This window comes from Bombus huntii, chromosome 6 (genome assembly GCF_024542735.1).
Source record: "Bombus huntii isolate Logan2020A chromosome 6, iyBomHunt1.1, whole genome shotgun sequence".
NCBI lineage: Eukaryota > Metazoa > Arthropoda > Insecta > Hymenoptera > Apidae > Bombus > Bombus huntii.
In genome coordinates this window covers 13,888,472-13,908,260 of record NC_066243.1, presented here as the reverse complement: position 1 = coordinate 13,908,260, position 19,789 = coordinate 13,888,472, and the positions used below count along the sequence as shown (strand labels likewise).

Here is a 19,789-nt window from a genome sequence, read left to right as displayed (position 1 = left end):
TCCATATAATTTTCAAATAGTACATAATGCTGTAATTGTAACAAGTCAATTCGGATTTAAATATTTTATCTTGCCATTTAACCGTAAGAATTAAAGGTTAACGTGTCAAATTAGTCATCCGCCAAGAAAGAAGATTCTCTTTCAACGGTCTACGAGTCTGTCTATTTTATTATTCAAGCCTGACACATAAAAGATACCCAGTTAATGAAAAGAATTTATGAGAGCAACATCTTTCAGGCGACCACGAACGACTACATCCAAAAATAAGAATGCATTCATTGTGATTTATAGTCTGCGTCGCGCGTCAATGTTGGATGATTATGGATGGTGTTAAACGGCAGCTCCTGACGGCAGCAGATGTGGTTCGAGCGGTCTACCCCGCAGTGCAAGAGGGAGAAAGAGGAGGGGACCGTCTAAACCTGCGACCATGACATTGAAACGTTACGTCGGGCATCCCCCTCACGACGGCCGACGGATGGACAGGCAGACGAACAGATCGAAATCTGCCTTCGCAGTCCTTCGTCCCTTCTCATGCGATTCTCCTTTTTCTTCGATGATTCAGCCCTGGACCCTCATAGACTTGCGTTAAATATTCATCGATAATAAAAGACTCATTGGCAATGTAATATTGTGAAAAACCAGATACGACGCGCGTCTTTTTTAACTGAAAACCAGTCGCAAGATAATTATTACATTCTGTATTGGAGATATCGTTAACGGAGAATGTCACATTAATGCAAAGATGGAACTTAATTCTGAATGTATAAAATTTCCCATAAAAAAAGTATTTCCCTCGTAACTTCCATAAAATTCTTCTTACGCTTCTTTTTCTAAAATTAATAATAACTTTCATAAAGAGCGTACTTGAATACAGTGTAATAAGGACTACAAATTTTCCTCATAATCTTCATAAAATTCTTTTTACCATTAAAATTAATGGTAATTGTCCTGAAGAACACAGTATATATACCTTCCCAGTGACATTGAGTCATTCCAGGATCAAGTTTATCAAACGTTTCTCTCTTAAGAAGCTGGTTCCCTGAAATTTCAACTGTACAGACACGATATCGCAGGGATTTTGGGGAACGTTTTGCACGGAATTCTATCTACGAAGTCTCAGTGGGACGCGTATTTATACCCACGGTAGCATGAAAGATTCAAGCGTCACAGAGAATGCACGACGGTTCGGCGAAGTGAATGTCGAGTTTTCGGTCGGCGGAACGATCAAGGTGTTCAAGAATGCGGGCTCGGCTCACCGAACAAAAGTGTATCCTTCTGGACGATCGGGAGACCGAAACTGACGGGTTTGCAGAGACCGAGATCCGATATACGTCATGCGGCAGTTTTAACCGGACAATCGCGCCATCGCGTTATATTCCATCCTGATCGCGGGAATGTTCACTTTCGTATGCGAAAAGGGGGAGGAACAATGGCGTAAGTAGCATGCACGACCGCGCAAACAGACAGACGGCCCTGCGGGAAATTGCATTGCACACATCGGATGGACACATGGAATCGTAACCTCTCCTTCTCGTTCTATCGCTTGTCGCGCTCTCTGTTCGATCGTCTGTTGTTCCCCGAGCGCGTCAGGGCCCCGATGTCCTCCTTCCTGCCCACTTACGATCGTCAAACGGCCACCTGTCCCTGCGTATCCTGTCCACCCGTCTGTCCGTTTCTCCATCCGTTCGCCGAGCACCCAACGTTTCACGCTTCCGCGAGAGTCCAAGTGGCAACGCTTGTTCCCGAAGAACAGCTCGCAAATAGAATGGAATTTCCAGGGAACCTATGCAACATGGAGCCACATACGGCTTGACCGAGTGCTATTCCGTTTGATGGGACTTGATTGAAAAGAGTTGTACTTAGTCGGGCAACGGTTCTTGTTTCTTCATGGGGAACAACAGAGTACGAAGCCTGCGTAAGTTGAAGTGGTTGGATTGTGACGTGAAATGAGAGATACTCGAGGTAAAACTTTGACTGATTAACAAACTCCCATTGTTAGGGATATTCAAGGTAGTTGGTAAAGAGGGAGAGTTGATCAACTACGACCAAGAATTTTTCACGTGAAAAGAAAAGGTTTACTCAGTAACATTTCCGGAAAGGAACGTACAAAGTCGATCGACAGCGACTGGAACTGTCGTTTCGCATTACATCGGACAGGATTCTCGTTTCTTTCTTGTTGTACTGTTCCTGTTAGACCAAGACGAGTGTGACAGTTTCCCCCGGACGCGACGCTAGAATTCGTGTAAGCTTCTTTTTTTGCGATCTTGTCTCTCGTTCTCGACGCTTCCGCGTGATTGCCGATGAAGACGGCAAGGTTGCAGCCAATACTAGGAATCGGCACGTCTTTAACAAGGAAAACTATATCTTCTTCTTTGGCGTAGGAAACGAGAAGCCACGTAAGGCGACGGTAAACGACGAGCAGCCAGTAGGACGGACTTGACTATAAGGAGGCAAAGAAGATGGCAGACGCCCGCTCGTCTAGACCCGCTTCGACTCGACTCAACTCTCAACTCTCTGCAGTCACTCGATAAAAAACAGTCCGCCGCTTTCCTGGCCATCCGATGCATTGGCGTACCACGTTAGGGTTTCTTGCTCTAGCCTCAGCCATCGTTATTCCACCCCAGTTGATCGAACCAAGTCGATGGTTAACCTTCTTCTCGCTCTACTTACTTTCTAGCGTGAAATTCGCGCAATTGTCATCGGCCGCTGTTTCTTATATGCGCGTCTCTATCGAAACGTTTCTATACGTTAAAGAAACGGTACTGCAGCTATGTTTACTGCGCGATACTGCACGATTTGTTTAACATAACGAAGAATATACGTAACATAGATGCATCGCTAACCATCGGTGAACACCTGACTAGAAATAACTTATCGGTAGTCGAGAGGGAGAAGCCCGCATGAATTATGGAACCGCATCAGCAATTACCGACACGTCGTGCATGCGTTTACAGCTAATCGAAACGAGTTTCGGAGGAAACGAGTTTACCCGTTTAACGAGGACTGTCAGATGGAAATCGAATTCACAAGGCGTGGACTGGCAGCCCACGCGCGGAGTCGGGTCGCGCCGCCGCGCCGTACCGTCGCGACATCCTTTTTTGTTTTACGCACGTAATCAGAACATGTGCGCACATTGACCGTCATCGATGCAGGTGCACGGTGAAACGGTGCGCGCCAAGCGGACATATACCCTGACCTTACCCGAAAGGCCAACCTGTCGACCACGATCGTGCCAGCTGCAGTCTCTCTGTCTGGCTCGGTCTGGCCTCGTCGATGTCGACCGTTTCCCAGCTCTCGACGCCAATGCAGAAATTACCCCCTGCGACCCCCTGGACCGTCTGAGCGGTGTCTAGCCATCGCCCCCTACCTCGAACCGTCGGAACCCTCGCCCCCGTTGCGCCCTACCTCTTTCTCCCTCTTTCACATCCCTTCTCTACTCTCTCCTCCCTTTCTCTCTTTTCTCCGCTGCTTTCCCTCTTGCTCCACCGTATCCGACTGCCCCACCCATCCTCGTCTCCACTGCTCCTACCCCCGTCCCGCGATCTCCGTCGACCTTCTCTCCCCGGTCGGCGGGGGTGCAGTCTAGCCAGCGACTATAGTCTCCGCTTCGCTATGGTATGTAGCTCGACCAGGTTCACGCGATGCATCCTATCATCGCATCGCCAAGGAGTGTAGGAGCCGGCAGCCGAAAACCTATCGACAAGACATTGTTGTTGGATCGAGAAGGAAAATTTTTGCCTTTCTCCGGCGCTCGACTAACATTGTTCGGGAGAATCAGAGCGACGAGGAAACGACGATTAGCGGACGTGACGATGGAAGCAGGACTACTCGACGATTTTCGATATCAAGTTCACGATTTCCACTTGGAAATGGATTGCCTGCCTGCTGTCTGACTTTCACCGTAGACGTTGAACAGCGGACGGGGATCGAACGTAGGATCCTTTTCAAGTCTTGCGGAGATCGATACTGCGAGGGGTAGTGATTATGGAACGTTGTATCTTCAATCAAGTTAGGGGTTACGATGAAGAGGAACGACGTTCTCGAAGCTAGATTGCGGCAGCTATTAAAAGACCGCGGTGGAAGTCAAGGTTGCGGTGCAATCGATAGCTTGAAGTTCAAGGAATATCGTCGAATTGAATTTTTTCTCATAGAAATTTTTGATGGTTTGATAGGAAACGATGCTATAAGATTCTCTTGCAGGATGTAATTCTGTATTTAATTTAACAACTCCTGTATTTCTTTTAACAGTCTTCTATTCTCTAGTAAAAATATTCCTCAAAACTTTTAAACACTAAAGCTTTGAACCTACCTATGTAATGGTTGAGTAACTGCTTTTTTTATTATCTCTGTAAAGGTTAAAGCATACGTTTCAATACTAAAAAAACGACATAAATGGTGTCTGATAAGTGCAACGAATTTTGATAAAACATACTAATGTTGTAGATGCTAAGATAATGTTATACCGTATACGAATTCTATGGAATAGCGTGCATGTGACGAACCTACGTAAACCAAATTCGTTCGACCGAGGATCCTGATGGTTCGCACGGTTGTTCACCACATGAAAGTACACGTCTTAAACGCATAAAGATAATGGCGTATACACAGAAGTATACGGTACAATGACGAATACTGTCCGGCTGTTCCAAGTGACTAGCGTAAATAATACTTTCTGTCCGATGCGTTCGACTGATCACGAGTGGTGAATACCATGGGGATCCAAAAATGCGTGCAAAAAGCTCCCTAGCACTTTCTAGATGCCCCCTGTTCGTCGCGTGACTCAAGACGATTAGGTCTGGCCTGGGAACGCAAGAGTTTAGTCTCGCTTTGATTGGGGTAGGTCCCAAACGTATAGTCGACGACATAATAAGTCTACCACCAGCAGAACTTGCTACCAACGTAGCAAGGTCAGTGATAGGGGACCTACGTTAATTAACGTCTTGCCGTTAAACCGTCCCGATAGGTCTCTAGAGATCGAGGCCTGATGGCCATCATAAAGCAACGATCGAACTCCATTGGGAAAATCATAGCGTTACACGGAGCTCACAGTAGTATGTATATTGCAAACGATTAATTTTGTCGCGTACATCATAAATAACTGTTTGACACAATTAGTTAAATGAAAATCGATATTGCAAAAATAACAACATCACGACAATCTTCTATCGGTTTGTTTCGGTCAATTTCTCTATTTTTCTACATAAGTACACGACTAATGTTTCATTCTCAGAAAACAAATTATTTGCTTCCATACATTAATTTATTACAAGAAGATAATGCAAGGAATAGAAAATTCCAAGTTAAATTTCAGAAATGATATTTATATTATCATTACCTTCTTCTTCTGCTTTCTAATTTGTGCAGTTGACGAGTATGGCCTCTGAGTGGCTCAACAGTTAAAAAAATATACAAAATTATTTACAATTGTAAATAGGGTTTATAGTCACGATCGCTAAAATAGTTGAAAAATATGATTATCTCTTATACGAAGTTGTATTACCGAGTGACAATATTTATTCGGATACAGCGTGACTCCTGTTCTGTCTGGTAGAGAAAACACAAAAGTAGTTACCATTCCGTATTCCCTTTGTGCTTTGTAATCTTCAAAATATAGCAGAAAGGGTTTCCTACCCCGCGTACTTGAACGAGAATTTCCAAATTCAATAATGTTGTTCTAATTAAAGAAATATTTAAAGCTAAATTAATAAACGAAATTTTCCACCATTATAAATATATGTATACTACTAGAAATTTCAATTTTATAAAATGACAGAAAATTGTCTACACTGCTAGATTACAATTATCCTCGTGCTTGAATGAAAACTTTCAAATTCAACAAGTCTGCTCTTATCAAAGAGATATTGAAAATTATATATGTAGATCATTAACCGAAATTTACGTTATTATAAACACATATTACTATATAAATTCCAATTTTGTAAAGTTAGTTATTTTTCTAAAAATAATTAAGTATCGATAATACAAATAAAGTATTATTACCTGATGAATTATTAAGAGAGCTACAAATTCGTATTGTCAGATTTTAGTATCGTTGTTTTCGTACTTGCAGTCGAAGCCTACGTACGTCGGGCGAAATGGTTGTCGTAGGTCAGTAATCGATAAAAACCTATTTTTCCCGTGCGTGATGCAGTGACGATGGGTCGCGTTCGTATTGCTGTCCGTAAATGTATAATTTGTCGCCTCACACGAATAGCGTTATCAAGGAAATTGTTTTGTTGCGTATATTGTTGTGGAAGATCAATAGGTTGGAAGAGAAAAAAGTGTACGGGTCGTTTACGAACGAGTTATTGAAAAGCGCGAAAAAAAAACGTGCATATGTACATAGAGAAACCATGGTATGTCCAATGGGGACGAAAAAAGCTTTACAAAGTATATAAATACATACGTATGTAATATGAGAATGTTACGCGTCTGTCGTATACGGATCGTCACGTGAGAAATGAAGCAAGAAAGTCGAAACATCGTGTCTTTTATACGTATACACAACGATGTGCCACATAACCTAACTTCGTTTCGATTACGAGGCCGATGAAACGCTGAGCGTGATTTTTTTTATTTTTCGTTTTTTGAAAATCCTTGTAACTCTTGTACTTGTGTGACTGGTACAGTGGTATGATGTAATTCACGCACTGCATCCATAGAAACGTGAGCGTGCGTTTCTATCGTGAGTATCAACTGTGCGTGCACGCGTGTTCCGGACGTACCGACGCGTGAGTATGTACGCGCGGACGAAAACATGCCGTTGCCAGAAATAACCATGTATGAGTCAACTGCTGAGTCTAAATAGGAGGTTCGCTACATTTAGAGCTCGTGTCTTGATTATACATGGTCTACACCATGACAAATAACCTAGAAAATGCGTACCTATCAAAAGAGTTTGATTACGACGGCGCGTCGTAAGGCCATTGTAGCGAATTCGTGTTCTGATTGACAGGATTCTGACGAATTGTCGCTTTGACGAATGAAACATTTGAAGACCGAAACGCAACGCTTGTTTCGCTGTTCATAAGTATGAAGACACGATTTAATTTAATACAAAATGTAATTAACCCTGTTAGATACAAGACTGATCAACTCTACTTGTTATTAATTTTTTAATTTCGCCACAATAAACTTAATATCCAATTCTCAAGGTACAAGTATATACATACATACGTCCGTAAATCCACTCGTTGCAGAAGATAACGTAGATAATGGTAAATTCTGAGGTAAGAGAAGCGTGTAGATCGAGATGTGAAACAAAATCCTGAGTCAAGTAACAGCAAATATAATAGAGAAGTGATTAACGAATTTCAGAATTTGTTATAGAAACAATAGAGAAACGTAGTAAATATTAACAAGAGGGAATGAAGCTTGTTATCACAAGGGTAAGATTCTATTATAGAATATTAATCTAAAATTTTAAAGAAGACAATAATCCTTAAAAGTTTTAAAAGTTAAGAATTACATCTTTTGTAGGTGTTCTGATCTATTTGACTGCTCCGACATACAATTTAGGTCGTCAAAATGGCCACAACACCAGAACCACTGTAACTATAACACGAAGTATGGAATCGCCGATCGCAAGGATCTGTCATAACAATCCCGAGACTAAGAGCATAAACTTTACGCTACCAGCGTGCATCTTTTGTGTTATAATTCATTCGCGTGTTGTAATCCAACGAGAAGTACGCTGTCAACCAACAGGAAAGAGTTTAGCAGAGATGTTTTATTCATCTGTTTAATCAACAATTAAGATTAAGATACATCTCGTGCCACATCAAAGGTGTAACATCAAGTAGGTGCCCTTGAAGTACTAGCGTGATTTGATTTCCATCTTTCTTTTTCGCTCGTTAAAACGTGCGGCTTCCAGCGACTCTCGAGTGTTACTTGATTTTGTAAAAAAGAGATACCATAATAAATATGTACAAAGAAGTGTGAGGAAGGGATGGTAGAATAGTAAAGCGGGGTAAAAGCTATCGTTGACTGCACTTGTAATTCAAATTTTCTGTTCCGGAGCGCAAGATGCGTCAATGTTGGCGAAAAGACAGAGCGAGAGAGAAAGAGAAATAACTTAATTAACTGGTTCCGGTGTGCGCGAGAATCGTTCGTAAAATCCGTAAAGCGAGAGAAAGAAGCAGAGCGGTGAGCTTATTCAACTCCGTAAAACTGTTTATTCATAAAAGTATTTTCATAAGCAGCACCTCGCTTAGCGAAAAAAGAAGTCATTGCCGCTAAATGCGGCGTGAAAGCGACACACGGACACTAGTCTCTGATTTTTCAGGGACACGTTTGATCTCGTCACTCGGAGATTAACCTATCTCTGACGTATCTACCAGTGGTTACCAACGTGAATATAAATATATATATATAGCTAACGGTGTCGCGCGACACACGCGTAACCCTCACAAGCTGACCGGCACGTGTCGAGACAAGGCGGTTAGTTGAAAGCGTCGGATAGAAAGGCAGACAGAAAAGAGAAAGGCGGGTAGAACCAGAGAATAAAGGGCCGAGGGGTGGGGTTAGAATTATACGTGCCCCGAGGAAAACTCAATTCGCGGCCACTTTGACGCACCCTCCATCTGGGTGGATCGTCGGATAGGCGCTGATACAAATCCACAAGATATATTCCTTCTTCTTCCTTCTCCTCTCTATAACCATAGTCTGTGCCCTCTCCTTTTCTCTCTCTCTCATCAGAGCACATAGCCGTAGTAGTTTATCCTGCTTTCTACCCCACTGGTGTACACCCGTGCACGTGCAGATACTCATTCGTACACACCGACAGGCCTCGCAGACACGTGCGTGGACCGGCAACAATTCCTAACCAAAAAGCCGGAGTCACCCTCGCCTCTTCCCCTCTTGCCCCTCGCACGGGAGTGTCTGGCTGCGACCGTCATCGGCGGGGCATCGAGATGCGGGGAAGTAAGAGGGGAAAACACCCGGCACAGTGGCGAGCGGCAAGAGAGGAGTGGGAACACAGACCGACAGTGGCACAGGGGGGAAGCTACGTACTCGTGACGTTGCGTCTAGACGCCCCCTCCACCTCAACCCGAAACGACGTCCACACAACGAGCGCCGAGCCAGCGCAGCGCCGAGGAACATCTCTCGGTTTTCTCCGCCTCCCGTGTACGTAAATTGCCGAGCACCGAACTCAGTGTTTTATTCTCATGGCGCTAGATGTCGCTCCCGTTGACTGAATTAACTAGCGCGACCGCGGATTTTCAAAGTGCGCGGGTTTTTCTGTATTCGTATGGTTTACCTGCGTTACGCACAAGCAATACCGTTTCAATTTATTTGAATTTCTTTACATTTTTGTAGTGATTCTTGGTTTGAGAAAGTGACAGTGTCCGGTGTATTCTGTGGTGGCTACGTTGATGATTATTTTGGAAGAACGACGAGGATTTTTCGTTTTGGAACGCGAGACCCCGTGTAAGACGACGACTGGTAAGGTTAAAATTTTTATCTCCGTTGTGTCGTTGCATATATTAGTACTGAATGTTTTATCGTAGATGCAACGTTTAACAATATCGATGACAGATTAATTTTATTATTCTTATCGCGTTTTATCGTGATTCATGATTCATCCGAGCAAACGGTGCATACAAGCGTTTTATCAGGGATCATGGCTCGTGAGTCAGGAAAGGTTAGGCGGGATTTAAGAGCGGCGTATCCTTAAGTTTACGTTCTTACGCATGCGTTTAAATTAGGAATGGCATTTAAGGCCATTCCTGAACTTTATTATCGTTTAATCGCGACGGTATACACACATACGCGCTTTTAATCGCGTACACGCGTATATAAGCATTAAACACGCATACGCGCATGGACGTGCAAAGACACGAGAGAGTAGATGTGCATCGTTGAATTTTTATGGACTGAGGGGAGCGATGCGAGACAGACGTTTCATGGCCTTGAAGATCCGCGGCCAGCGATAGGGGCATAGTTCTTTTGTGAAAAATAATTTTAGTCGTGAACCGTCGTTTCCACCGGCAAACGTGCAAGCTAATTAATTTTCTACGGATCGTATACCGTGTTTGACGCGGGAAACCGAGGACCGGATTTCTAAATCCACCTTTAGAATCATAACATCGAATTTCATCATGGGAATTTTAGAAGACGGCCTACTGAAAGATTATAGAATTCATTTTAGGCTATTTGGAGAAGCGGTTAAAAGCAGATAATTTATGGGTAATTGTTGTTTGTCTGGATTGAAAACCCTTGCATGAAACTGATAACTTGTTTTAAGGTGTCTTAAATCGAAATGATTAAATCGAGCGGGGCTCTTTTGCACAATAATTTTTAATATACGTATATATATATATAATATTAGCGAATTGGCAATAAAAATAATAAAAATTGTCACATGATCGTTAACCCATAACTCTTAATGATCATTCATGAAAGGTATTGAGCTACAAATGTAGAAGTATAAAATAATTATGTAGTTTATTCGTGTGAGGAAGTTCAAGGGTCCATATTATGTTTAGTTAAGTTAGTTAATAAACGTAAGACACTGTTCAAAGCGACATTTTTACAATCTACATACATACTATATCGATTTTTCTCATCACTCATGGAAGAATATATGGCCATAGCTAAAAAAAAGTAAGTACGGTATGCACTCTGCGCATGAGAACATCTATCACTCAAAAAATATGATCAGAGAGAAAAATATCTCTCACTAAATTGTGTTATACCGCATTCCACCACCGCCACTTATGAAAGAGTTATAGCTCATCTCAGACTACCCTGTATAATATACAGCGAGGAATAAGATTATTATTTATTAAGTATAGGTAATATAGGTAATTAAACAGGGTAATATACGAGGTGTTCCAAATAGATTGGTCAACAATTTTCCTATAGGTTGTGTATATTGAAACAAGAAAAAAAGTTTAAGTAGGTGTTACATATATCCTAAAATTCATCTGTATCGAAATATAATTTATTCTGTCATTAGCATATTTTCAACAAATATCATTCTATAAATTTATATGATATACATATATGTATAAATATAATATTATACTAATACAATCACGTTTTTTAAGTGAGACAATCTATGACAATGGAAACAATTCGAATATCTTATTACGAATCTATTCTCTTTAGCTTTAATATCAGTTTATCGACCCAAATATTACATATTTACACTTATCAAATCTTTTTTCCATTGACGTATACAATATCTACTCAAATTTTCTTCCAAACATCTTGAATCACTCTGTATAACATCAAGAAACTATAATAGGGCTGAAATTCATTCTTCACGCCTATAAAATTTGTCATAGTTTGATATCCTCGAATCGCTGATATGTCCTAATAAAAAATATATGTATTGTACTTTATTACATCTTTACGGTACGAATTGAAAGTATAGACATAACACGTGTGCAACGAAATCAAAAGAAAAAGCGAGCCGCCGACTACCGTGAAAATTATTCAACCCGTTGAATGGCGCACGTCGGTTCCTGCATTCCTTCGTTCACGTGTACGGCGCGGCGAAGGCGGCCGCGCAAATAAAGCGTCGACTCGCCTTCTGTCGGCGACAATGGCAATAACAATTGAATCCGCGGCGAGTGGTAACTGCACGTGTTTATGACGATCTCGGCTTACGCTCGTAAAGAGTGGTTAGCCTCTAAAGGCTGAGGCATCCGACCGACCTTCTCGTACGTTTTGTTTTAATAAATAAAACGAAGCCGATTGTGTTCACATCTTCGGCTCTTTCCCTCTAATCCTATTTCTCGCACGTGTTCCCAATTTCTTTCTCTTATTTCTTTCTTCCCCAATTTTTCTCTCCTTTCTTGAATTTCCTTCGCCTCTTTTTTTCTTAATTCTATTCCACGCGCGTGATTTCCATTTCTTTCTCTTATTTGCTTCTTCCCCAATTTTCCTATTCTTTCTTGAATTACACAACGTGACGATCTGTGTTCATTTTGATGTTTTATTTCGACATATATGAGAGTTTATAGCAATTCCGTTTCTGCTACACGTCTCCATTATTTTCAGAAATATTATGTCGCCAGTGTGGCGTAATGTTATTTGTAAAGGTTGCCTGGTTACGAGAAAGATATACGTGTAACAGATGTAGAACATTTCTCAATTTTTAATTCATCTATTCCATCCAACTCGATATATCGTACGAGTATCATCTTCACTCGAATGCCAGATACACGCAGCGAACTTGTTAACGAAAACGAACGCGATTTAAGGGATATTTATCCGAATGGAAAAAGATCCTACGTTGGCTATTAAAGGTACGCGTAAGCGGAGGGCTGCGTTCACCGCAAACAGAACTTACGCAAGCGAACTCGCTTGAAATGCGGGCTCCTGCAGCAAGTACGAGGGAAACTATTTAAAGGTCACGCATATACATACATATTTCGTAGAGTGGCGCGGCGATGCAGCTGCACGAACCGACCACGTAAAAATATGCGAGCGTTTGCTCGCGCGCTCGTTTCGCGCCACTGGATCGTTCCACTCCGCGTGCATTGTCTCTGTCGTTGATGTTTATACCTGTGACAATCCAACCAGAGCACAAACTGTTTCTATTGCGATCGAAAATTTGTCGCTTCTCAATTTTGCATAAGATTTACAATAATCCAGCGTTACCCTATCATAAAGGAGGGTAAATTGTGGTTGAAGGTAACAGTTGAGGGGTTTCTTGAGAAAATGATCTATAAGTACATAAACAAACACATTTAGTGTTCTACAAGTTAGCACTTGAAAACAAGATAATCGATGCTATCGAGCTTTTCTATAAATTCAAGAAGAATCATATTTTATTAATTACAAGACTCGATGAAAGTTACGTTCGAGGCTAGCTGGTTGTCACGTGTCGAAAAAAAATTTTAGTTGGCGTCTGATTGACTGTACATCCCTGTCAGTTAAATCCATTTACTTAGATGCGAACTTGTAATATTTAAGTGACAAATTGTGTCGTAGTGAGGTATGAATTGAGTTCGTCAGGAGTTGCCTGTTCTTCTTATCAGAAAAGAATTGAAAATTCCAGTAACAATGTCTGTTTTAACGCATTGATTATATCGAAACGCGAGAAAAGAAGAAACACATCAATTACGTCAGTAGTATTATCTTGCTAAAAATAATTAAATTGACGGAACGTATGCGTTGTGTCGTCAATCTGATAGATTTGTATAAGACGAAAACATTAGAAATCCTTATTGTCAGCATCGTAAATGGAAATTCCATACTTTCTAATGAATTTTCATATAGCTAATCATTGGTAAGATATCTTTCAAAGAGTAGTGTACAAGATACGGAGAAATCCACGCAAGATTCCAGAGTTTAAGTAGAATAAGGTCGGTACGTAACAGACGAAGAACTAAACATAGTAGAAAAGATCGATCGAGGCAAAGGGATGTCGCACGAGTTTCCTCGAGTTGTCTGGACTACGGTAGTGCCTGTGGTAGGGTTGTTTTGATGATTTTGTGTAAACTTGTTGTTGAGAGAGAGGAATTTGTCGGTTTAGGGGATTAAGGAGCTAACTGGTGTGCAGAAACACGGAAAACGAGCGGGTAGTGGGAATGAGGCTTAGGGCACAGCAGCGAGAGAACGTTGCGAAGGAGGGAGCCATCAAATTCGTCCTTTTTTGATTAATTTTAGTCGCCGACCGACAGCCATGTTTTGAAAATCGTCCCCATTCTTAGCTTTCCGTGTATATAACCCGTGCAACTCTTAAGTGCGTTTCGTTGGCTCTAGACCGAATACGAAAACAACTTTCTCTATTGTTCGTGATGACGGGTAAATATAGTGCGTCTAACGAGCCGTGTCAGAGCAGATAAACAAAATATTTGTGTGCATACCACGTGGCAGCTACGAACGGAAGTACGAACGCCAATGGCTGGCAAATGTCGGTTAACGTTAACCTACTAAGATCAAGCGATCAATGGTCTGTTATAAATACACCAATTCCTTTAAACATCATGAAATATAAGTAGAAGAAATAGTAATGAAAAAATATAAAGGAAACCCTTGATATTCTCTTTCATGATGTTGACGTTAGAAATCAGAATTTGATATCGTAAATTGATTGAGAAAAATTGCAAATGAAATATTGTGTTAACGCGAACGTTAACTATTGCGAATGAATACTCTTCTCCGGAATCATCTCATGAATAGTTCGATGTTTGCATATAGGAAGATTAAAAATATTTATCTTTTCTTGTTCCCAATGAAACCATCTCTGTAGAGATTAAACTGGTTTTATAGTTTTGTATGCTACGTTATGTACAGTGATAACGTAAGCGTGATTACACACCGATATAATTAAAACAATGCTCGGAAAATTTGATACTGTCTTGAGGTCGTAAATGATTATTATGTGCGTTTATTTACTTACTCGACTTCTTATAGAATAGTATAGATTGTTTGTAGAAATATCGGTTTGCTGTTGTTATTTTTTGAATAGCTTTTTTCACTAACTAAAGACTCTTTTGTTAATGTTCTTTTAATCTAATTGAGCCTCTTGTCTTATAACGTAGAATATCGAGTCATATACGTAAAGATTGTAGTTTTGATTCAGTAAAAAGTGTTGTATTTGTAGGTAGCAAAATTGGACTTGTAGATAACACGGTTTCAATTTCAATTCTTCAGATTGAGCATTATTAAATAATTTATGTACAATATTCCAATATCATATCACTATTATCTAGTACGATATTACAGTAATGGACGATTAACGCTTAATTAAGCAGCTATTAAACAAATTACAATTTATCAGATATTATTTTCTAATAAACGAGTTAATAAACAATTCGTTGAAATTTGAACAAGTATCTTGCCCTTCGCAATAGCAAAAGAAGAAACTAGATCAAAGTGTTATAGTCACCCGATGATCTCGATAGTCATCTCAATCTTGGTCTCCCTCTGCAGCCGAGTTTAATTTGAATGAAACTGTCGGCTCTACACACGGTTTCGATTAATGAGAATCCGCATCGAGCATGCGCAGCAAGTGAGTCTTCGTACGCAGAGTTGTACACACGATCTTCCTCGAGATGTTTTCCTTTCGCTGTCCACGGATGCTTGACTTTAAACCGAGAAGCTTATTATCATTTGCTGCCAGTTATAATAGAAGCGAGGAGGACGCGACCAGAATCGTTTCAGCGTCTCGTTGATCATCACGCGAGGGAAAAAATTTAACCAGATGGTTTTTGTTTAGTCTGGAATCGGCTTGGCCTGCTAACGCGGCTATCTAGTTCGGTCTCGACAGGGAGAGAAACGCAGCGGGTGCGATAACTTCGTCGAGGGCGCGTTCTGAAGTCAAAGTTCATTAAAACCTCCCACGAGGGAGATCGAGATCTTTAATTCTTAGAAATCCTCCTTACTTTCGTTACGACCAAAACTATTTTTGCATCTCGTAATATCTGGCAAGACTTTTCCTCTCGGTTAGTACTCTTACTCAGGCCCATACAAATTCCTATAAATGTTACACTCTACGACTGTTCTACTGTCGTGGATTGTCCAGATTTATTCTGTAGATTGCGGATTTTGTCAGTAGGTGGTCTTGGCACATTTAATTCAGGCAAAAATCAGAAGTTTTATGAACATGAAATTATGGCACTGCCTGATAGATGGTAAAAGGTCATCGACAAAAACGGACAATAATTAATTGAATAAAGTTATATTTTGAAGCAACAATTTGGAATTTTCCTTCTTATTTAAAATACGCAATCACTTAGTCACAATACAATACAAAGTACCTAGTTACATATCTGCTTAGTCTTACGGCATACGTATGTCGATGAAATTTATGTCTGTTGTAGTTTACGAATTTTGCTTCTGTTGTATTAAATATGTATATATGTATATAGCTTTCTTCGCATTGTTTTATATTTAAGGAGCGAAACCGGTATCATGTTTTCATAAAATATTAGAGTGTTATACGTCTTATTAGGTACCTTTGATATCTCTACAAAGTAAGCACAGTTGTTAATCCAGCTTTTTGCTAACCGATCGTTTATTTACTGCGCCACGCCAGCTTATTTAACCATTGTTACTTTTTCCATATTTTTATATAAGTCTACTATATTTTAATTAAATCACAATTAATTTCATAACATTTGTTAAATACCACTTCGCGTTACTGTTCAATGTTCGAATTATAACCGAAAGTCTTGACGCGTGGAAGGAATTCGATCACGGAGAACCGAATTTATTCTCAAGAAAGAAAACAAAAGGATGATAACGGATGCCGTTTGTAAATCTGATGGAAGCTGAACGAAGGAAAAGGACACATATATGTATAACGTTGACCGATCTGCATGCATTGGTGAAAAAAATTTGTCTTTTCCGCGGACGAGAATGAGGAATCGTTTGTCTGTCTCGCGCGTGAAAGAAACGATTCTAAGAAAAATAGGAGGTAGAAGAGAGTGTAAAGTAGAACGATGTAGCGTGTATCGGTCTGAAAAGGAGCGTCGTGGGCAAATTTGCTTCTCGTTCACCTCCTACGAGCGTAATGCCCCGGCGGGGAATTAAGCAACGAGACGATAGTCAATCATGAATATACAAAGCCGGGTAACCGGGAGCGGCGTTGGCATAAAACGTGATTAAAATTAACTCGACAATAACCAGTCCACATTAACAATTTATATTTCGTTGTTGCCCGGTCGCAGGCCGTGCCACTCGAGCGCTCGCCGATTCGCATTGTGCATTTTCCACGAACCTCGCGATTCCGCCGTAACAATTGCAGAAACACACGAGCAGCACATTGTTCTTCGAATAATGTGTGAATAATGCATCTACTGATTCGTTTTTTTTTTAATATCGTGTTTCTGAAATTTGACGAAATACCTGAAAGAGTGTAAGAGAGGAGAATAAGATTCTGTCTTGAAGAAAATGTTAAGCTTATTTGCTAGAAGACACGGTAGAATTCTATTTATAAGGATTTGATTTATTCGAAAAGAATTGTGTAATTAAGTAATGGATATCTGTGCAAACTCACTATATATTCTTACTATATGTAACATGTTCTTCGCTCTTTCCTCTTACTATTTTCCCTTACTATCTTCCAATTATAGAGCCTTTTAAATACACATTATCTCCCAACAAAGAAAATTAGCACTTGTATCTACGTCTGATCTACAGACTACAGACGTAGATCGGACGATCTAGCCCAGAAATATTCTACTTCGGCGCGCAACTTACTCCCTCTACAGCGTCTACAGTCTACAGTCTACAGTCTACAGTCTACAGTCTACAGTCTACAGTCTACAGTCTACAGTCTACAGTCTACAGTCTACAGTCTACAGTCTACAGTCTACAATCTGCAATCTACAGTCTACAGTCTACAATGCATCTAGAAACGAACTCCCCAATTGAATAGTCTATAACTCAAGCAGCATAAAAACGACGTACCTATAATACAATTCATAAGTTGCCGCGGCCTGTAATTATCATGACAAATGATCGTTTAATTGCAAAGGCGGTGTTAACAATTTCCATGGACCGCCTACAGGATTCTTCGTGACGAACGGTCGATAAGGGTGTTAACTGCATGTCCTGTGATTGAAGGAGTGTCTTGTGCATCGTGATCGAAACGTGTCATGAACAAGAGAAGAAGAGATCAGAGAACGACAGAGAACAAGAGGATCTATAGTAACGCAACAACGTCTTTGTCAGGCGTTCGCGCATTCTTCGTGAGCCCGACAATTACATTCCACGCATCGCTTTGAGCTGTGCCCAACCCGCCGCGCCGCACGCCGCCGCCGTATTCTGCCCGGCCACACATCGACACGATTTGCTCCTGGAAAATTTCAATACGCTTTACAAGGTGGCGGACAGTCGCTAGCGAGATCAAAGGGATCGTGGACATATTTCGCGTTTCGCTTGTATCACGCCGCTGTCAGGGAATTTGTCCTTCGCTCGTCCCCTGCTCTCGCCTTTGATTCCACAAAAGAAATTTCGTGCTGGGCTTGTTGTCGACGCGACGCCTCAGCTTCTCCGCTCTTTCTTCCTCTTCCGTGGTGGAAAATTGGTTAACCGTGTGGGAATTACCCGTCCACTGCGTCGCTTTCTATGGTACACTTCGTCTCGTTTCGTCTCGTAATTATGAATTACTTTGAAAATGTATGAGTGTTTACTAGCATTTATGATACGTTTTAGCCAAGTTTGAGACAGCAAGTAGGTTTTAGAGTGACTGAAAAGATCGCCACGGAGAAACTTGTTGCGCGATTCAATTAGTGCTATTGGCGAAACTTCAAAAGCCGCTATTGCACGATATTAACAAACTCGATAACGTAACGAATCAAATATTACAAATTATATGTTATCTGCCTATTATATTCTATCATATGTGCATATATTCTACAATTAAATTGTAAAGGAGAAGTTTCTAATCTGTAATTTGTAACTTGTCACTTTGACGATATTATTAACATAATGAGAGTGTGGTGATTTAAAAATTCTTTTATAATTAAATATCTAGGAATATCTCGCGGCTCGTTAAATATTAATTTTTGCGAAAATACGTAAGCGATAGTTAGGAACAATTTGTTCTAAGAATCGGTTTGACCAAGCACTCGTTGACCAGGCCGCGTGATCGTCACGGGGTCGTTGCACCATTGTTTACGCGTATAATGTTATTGTTGCTGTATCTCTGGTTGTCGGTTGATGTAATGGAACAATGACGTGCTTATACGCGGCAAACACGCCAACGATCCACAGTTATGTACGTTTGCTGCACTATCGCTTGCATATGAGCTTGCAAAAATTCAATGTCACATTATTGTCAGAGAATATACGTATTATTATTGAAAAGATCGAATCGTCGTGTCAGGGCTGTGACATACATCGAAGAAAGATGGGAACGTGATTTAACCTCGTCAGGCTGTTTATCTCCTCGTGTGATATTGCTCTTAAGTGTTAAATCCTTGCTTTGTTCAAGTACATACGTTCACCTAGGATCGTTCTTTCAACTGGAAATATAAATTTGTATCTGTTGAGCTTATTAGATGTCTGAACAGAGGAACGCGTGGGTAAATTGTAAAGTAGAAAATATATTTTAATACAGAAGTGTAAGTACAAGTAGGAATATAATTTGAGCTGGTCCCGATCCGCACGCTAACAGTGTTACCCTGTAACTGTCTATGGTCTGCCTTCGTCCCAGTCTATTGTCTATACGCTGTCGATGGTTTCAGTGCTTGGGGAAACTAAAAAGACCAGATGTAGAGTTTTCTTAGAAGCGGTGACCACTTTAACAGTATCGATTATTATCAATCATATCGATCAATGCGTACGAGCATGTACATTGTATATGGTTAAGAGGATTATGGTTATATCCTCGTCGTTTATATGGTTAAAAGGATCAATATAGCGATATTCGTTTCAAAAAGCTTCACTACGCTAAAACTTGTTTTACGAACTCCAAGATCATCCCAATATATAATAATTTTACTTCAGTGCTGCAATGTACACTGATATATTTGCATATTAATAGCGCGACATTGGATCGCAAAATGCGACGTCATTCTCGAGATTATCGCGTGGAAGCGTTAATTACCATTGGAACCGTGTCGTGGGAACGATTCATCCGAAAGGATTACGGATGCGCGAAATTCGCGGCAAAGCGCGAAGCCACGACCTACTTCTACGGCTTATCGCAAGAAACTACGGTTTATGCGGGAATTACGAGCCGGCCTGTATTTATCTACGCTGTTCAGGTGGCACAAATAAATATGACGTCACTTAACAGGCCGAACACCGCTTCTCGCGCAAATAAGCGTCTCTATTATTAGTTTTCTAACGTCGTGTTTCTCGTTTGAGGCGTCAAGTG

The 19,789-nt window shown here is 40.8% G+C and overlaps 3 long non-coding RNA genes across 7 annotated transcripts; 1 reads left to right on the top strand and 2 right to left on the bottom strand.

Moving 5' to 3' along the window:
* Window positions 1–76: 76 nt before the first annotated feature.
* LOC126866316 (uncharacterized) lies at window positions 77–6,128 on the bottom strand. Its single transcript, XR_007689852.1, has 3 exons — window positions 6,001–6,128; window positions 5,573–5,674; window positions 77–5,452 (listed from the first exon to the last, which is right to left on the bottom strand). It is a non-coding gene; the product is annotated as an uncharacterized LOC126866316 (long non-coding RNA).
* On the top strand, window positions 6,092–19,408 carry LOC126866314 (uncharacterized). Of its 5 annotated transcripts, XR_007689850.1 has the most exons (4): window positions 6,109–7,388; window positions 7,480–9,126; window positions 9,319–9,444; window positions 17,104–19,408. It is a non-coding gene; the product is annotated as an uncharacterized LOC126866314 (long non-coding RNA). The 5 variants fall into 5 exon arrangements; XR_007689848.1 differs by lacking the exon at window positions 17,104–19,408 and having other exon boundaries at window positions 6,092–7,062; window positions 7,155–7,388; window positions 7,480–10,317; XR_007689847.1 differs by having other exon boundaries at window positions 6,108–7,388; window positions 7,480–9,444.
* On the bottom strand, window positions 14,977–17,108 carry LOC126866313 (uncharacterized). The gene is made up of 2 exons (XR_007689845.1): window positions 16,961–17,108; window positions 14,977–16,809 (listed from the first exon to the last, which is right to left on the bottom strand). It is a non-coding gene; the product is annotated as an uncharacterized LOC126866313 (long non-coding RNA).
* Window positions 19,409–19,789: the final 381 nt, after the last annotated feature.